The sequence below is a fragment of the Schistocerca serialis genome, unplaced genomic scaffold (assembly GCF_023864345.2).
Source record: "Schistocerca serialis cubense isolate TAMUIC-IGC-003099 unplaced genomic scaffold, iqSchSeri2.2 HiC_scaffold_1223, whole genome shotgun sequence".
Lineage (NCBI taxonomy): Eukaryota > Metazoa > Arthropoda > Insecta > Orthoptera > Acrididae > Schistocerca > Schistocerca serialis.
The window spans coordinates 265,001-270,000 of record NW_026047429.1 but is presented as its reverse complement, the minus strand read 5'-3'; the positions used below and the strand labels follow the sequence as shown (position 1 = coordinate 270,000).

Sequence of the window (5,000 nt, the reverse complement as noted above, 5' to 3'; positions counted from 1 at the left end):
CTGTCGACCACAGCACCCATACGCCAGTGCCTCTGCCGCACGAAGTCGTGGACCGGCAATCACACCACCTGCACCCGTTCGTGCCCCACCCCAACCGCCAAACTCGCATCGCCAGCGGATGAACGGCGGACGTTTCCCGCACTCGTAAGGTGCAATCCACACCTATAACATGCGTTTCATGAAGAGATATTTCCAATATGCGACATTCCCGCTGTCCCTATTCATGAGCTGCGAGCTGTACCACGTACAAGCTACAGACGCGATCGCATTGCTCACTGTACGGATTCTCATGCTGAGCCATCAGCTAGGAAGCGCCCCATCCATGTCGGCACCCGTGGGCGTTGCACTCGCAGTCGCAAAAAACGCTGGGCAAATATATATCTCGGAAGAGTAACGACAATCCGAGCCTCCTGGCGTTGCACTCGCAGTCGCAAAAAACGCTGGGCACATATATTTCTCGGAAGAGTAACGACAGTCCGAGCCTCCTGGCGTTGCACTCGCAGTCGCAAAAAACGCTGGGCAAATATATTTCTCGGAAGAGTAACGACAGTCCGAGCCTCCTGGCGTTGCACTCGCAGTCGCAAAAAACGCTGGGCACATATATGTCTCGGAAGAGTAACGACAGTCAGTCTCCTGCGTGGGAAGAGTCTTTCTAGGCCCTGACCCACGGGAAGGGTGTAGCTTCCCCCATCCCGGACATTTGACGTCGTCACACTACCGGTATTGACTAATAGACTGACTGCTGATAATCATTAGCCATACACTGGGGGAAACGGCCGACAGGGGCGGCAACATAGTGGAGCCGTAGTGTCACTAATGTACAGAGATAGAACAGTTTCGACTGGAACCAGAGTAACCGTATACACGGCACTGATTAGTAATAGATGCAGAGCCATCAGAATACAGATAATATATACAACCGTCCCTATACATGCTGAAAGACTCTGCACACAATGAGAACCACACGTCAGCCAGACACTCTTATCACACACTACTCTCTTATCACACACTACTCTCTGCCTGTAACAGGCACACACACAATATCTAACCACCAGCATGGAAGAACATCCAGTGCATCCTCTCCGCCACATGACACAATCCACACTATCATTACCAGACCGGGAGGTCCACCCAGAAAACACAATATCCCACCCTTCCGACATCCGCACATTGCTCAGCTAAGCCACGAACACCCACACATGTCCTACACAGGGGTGCACCCAACATCACAATACTGCCTCCTGTCACAGCACACAAACAATGGCAGGAATGAAAGACACAGATCTGCCACAACCATGGAATCGGAGCGCCGCCTGTCATGAGCCAAAAGTGCATCCTGACGTGACAAATCGGATAATGCCGCAGGCATCCAATTACGATAATCACTATCAACGAACCTGCCGCCCCCCCCCCCCAAATACACCTTTCCCTACAACAATGTGTATCTGAACCTAAGCTATATTGTACCTTAACCTAACCTATATCGTACCTTAACCTAACCTATATCGTACCTTAACCTAACCTATATCGTACCTTAACCTAACCTATATCGTACCTTAACCTAACGTATATCGTACCTTAACCTAACCTATATCGTACCTTAACCTAACCTATATCGTACCTTAACCTAACGTATATCGTACCTTAACCTAACCTATATCGTACCTTAACCTAACCTATATCGTACCTTAACCTAACCTATATCGTGCCTTAACCTAACCTACGTTGTGCCTTAACCTAACCTACGTTGTGCCTTAACCTAACCTACGTTGTGCCTTAACCTAACCTACGTTGTGCCTTAACCTAACCTACGTTGTGCCTTAACCTAACCTACGTTGTGCCTTAACCTAACCTACGTTGTGCCTTAACCTAACCTACGTTGTGCCTTAACCTAACCTACGTTGTGCCTTAACCTAACCTACGTTGTGCCTTAACCTAACCTACGTTGTGCCTTAACCTAACCTACGTTGTGCCTTAACCTAACCTACGTTGTGCCTTAACCTAACCTACGTTGTGCCTTAACCTAACCTACGTTGCGCCTTAACCTAACCTAATTTGTGCCTTAACCTAACCTAATTTGTGCCTTAACGTAACCCATGTTGTGCCTTAACGTAACCCATGTTGTGCCTTAACGTAACCCATGTTGTGCCTTAACGTAACCCATGTTGTGCCTTAACGTAACCCATGTTGTGCCTTAACGTAACCCATGTTGTGCCTTAACGTAACCCATGTTGTGCCTTAACGTAACCCATGTTGTGCCTTAACCTAACCCATGTTGTGCCTTAACCTAACCCATGTTGTGCCTTAACCTAACCCATGTTGTGCCTTAACCTAACCCATGTTGTGCCTTAACGTAACCCATGTTGTGCCTTAACGTAACCCATGTTGTGCCTTAACCTAACCCATGTTGTGCCTTAACCTAACCCATGTTGTGCCTTAACCTAACCCATGTTGTGCCTTAACCTAACCCATGTTGTGCCTTAACCTAACCCATGTTGTGCCTTAACCTAACCCATGTTGTGCCTTAACCTAACCTATAATGTGCCTTAACCTAACCTATAATGTGCCTTAACCTAACCTAAAGTGCGCCGTAACCTAAACTATATTGCGCCTTAACCTGACGCACGTTGTCGCTGAACCTGCTCTGTAATTGTTATGCAACCCGTTAAATTGGTGTAGTGTTGCCTAACCGCAACCCTCGCAATATAGTTCCCTACTCGCACTGCCCGGTCCCCTGTGTATCGCGTCATGTTAAACACCTTGCAGGTGTTGCTGACTTTCCACATGCTCCTGCTATACACTGTAGTGTGGATAGCAGCAGGACGTACATGCGGCCCCCCCCCCTTCCCCCCTGCCTTCGCAAGCTGGTCGGTGAGAAGTTTGCATGTTCAATGCCCTTCGCATGCCGACGTACTCAGCCTACGTTGTGGTACGGCCTGTCACCTGTCCGCCGATGTACGCAAAACCCACAAACTGTACTGCACATTGGTCCGTATGTACTGAATGATACATCGTGGCACATGTGACCGTATGACGACTGCGCCTAGCAACGGCGGACCATACAGTCCAAATATTGTGCACGCAGCTACGTGTCGTCTCCCTATAAGAGCTGGATTGCAGTGTGGTACGCCATACAGACGTGTGGGAGGAACGGACGCCCTGGATGGCGATCAGCATGAGCAGTCTGTTGATGTAGTGGAGCGTGTATTCGGACGTAGTCGTCTCTTCTCACACACCGTGATAGCATGTTGCACCGCGTTCCACATCTGCGACATGCTGCAGAGGCGGGCTGACAGTCGTTCGCGCAATGGACACCGCATACGTACGGGGTCTACCTTCCACGTGTTCTCTAGGCGTGCACATGTTGTTGCGTCTATGTGGGCAGACGTAGTGTGTTGTGACACCTGACACAGGCATGCAATACTCGTTGCAAATGGCGATGGACGTGTACGTTTGCTGGTGACGTTACGCAAATGAACAACTGGTAACCCGTTGTGGTGCGGTTGTTCTCGCTAGAGGTGAATCAGTGTTGGCGACGATCGGTCGAGCTATTAACCGGTTGTTTCAGGGAGACCCACCATGCCCACGAACGTGAAAGGGGACCCACCATGCCCACGAACGTGAAAGGGGATCTGGGTGTGAGGCGATACGCGGCGGTGGCTGGGTGGGACCGTCCCCGGCCGGTGAGGGGGGGCCGCCCGGCGTGCTGGCAGCGCGGTGCGTGGGCGCACGCGCCACAGCCGGCTGGTGGGGGCGGCCAGTGGCAGGCGCGCCGGCCGACGGACGCGGCAGGCGGCGCAGCTGCGCGCCGGCGCCCCCTGCTCGCGGCGCCTTGCGGCCAAAGTAGGTCCTCGCGGGCCCGGTGCGAAGCGCGGTGGCCATCTGCAGTGTGCTGGTCCGATTGAGGACTTTGTGCGCTGAGGATGCGCCGCCGCCCGGCGCTCGGCGCCGCGACGCCGTCTGCTGCTCGGTCGCCCCAGCGGTTCTCGCAGGTGGTTTGTATCGCAGCTGTGCGGACGTGTTGGCGCGTGCGCTGTGCTGGGAGAGTTCGCTTCGGCACCCAAGTGGGGCTTTTGTCCTTCTGTGGCGCTGGCGTTGGAGCTGCCGGTCACCGTAGGTGGCGCGTGTTGTCTCCCGCCGGCAATGCCACGACAGCACGCTCCCGGGCCTCTGTCGGCAGCGGCAAGCTCAGTTGGGAGCACGGGTGGTCGCACCTAAAGCGTCTACTCGCCTAACTCCGGGCGATTGCGCCTCTCTCGAACCCGACCAAGTACTTAGGACGGCGCTGCGCGCCGCCGGGACCTGAGAGGGTTTCGAGGTGTGTTGTGCAGGGGAGCTCAGCCTCCTCCTGTTTGCAGAATAATTGAGCGGACGCTTGCGTGTTCGCGCGGGCCCCCGGGACACACTCCCGGGCGGCCGGCTGCTCAGCTCTAGTTGACGCAGCTCCCTGGTTGATCCTGCCAGTAGTCATATGCTTGTCTCAAAGATTAAGCCATGCATGTCTCAGTACAAGCCGCATTAAGGTGAAACCGCGAATGGCTCATTAAATCAGTTATGGTTCCTTAGATCGTACCCACGTTACTTGGATAACTGTGGTAATTCTAGAGCTAATACATGCAAACAGAGTCCCGACCAGAGATGGAAGGGACGCTTTTATTAGATCAAAACCAATCGGTCGGCTCGTCCGGTCCGTTTGCCTTGGTGACTCTGAATAACTTTGGGCTGATCGCACGGTCCTCGTACCGGCGACGCATCTTTCAAATGTCTGCCTTATCAACTGTCGATGGTAGGTTCTGCGCCTACCATGGTTGTAACGGGTAACGGGGAATCAGGGTTCGATTCCGGAGAGGGAGCCTGAGAAACGGCTACCACATCCAAGGAAGGCAGCAGGCGCGCAAATTACCCACTCCCGGCACGGGGAGGTAGTGACGAAAAATAACGATACGGGACTCATCCGAGGCCCCGTAATCGGAATGAGTACACTTTAAATCCTTTAACGA

At 53.1% G+C, this 5,000-nt stretch overlaps 1 non-coding gene across 1 annotated transcript in view; it reads left to right on the top strand.

The window, feature by feature from the left end:
- The first annotated feature begins 4,444 nt into the window (after window positions 1-4,444).
- Window positions 4,445-5,000, top strand: part of LOC126435957 (small subunit ribosomal RNA) — a 1,909-nt gene continuing 1,353 nt past the window's right edge. The window contains exon 1 of the ribosomal RNA XR_007580312.1: window positions 4,445-5,000. This exon is cut by the window's right edge and continues 1,353 nt beyond it. This is a non-coding gene — a ribosomal RNA (small subunit ribosomal RNA).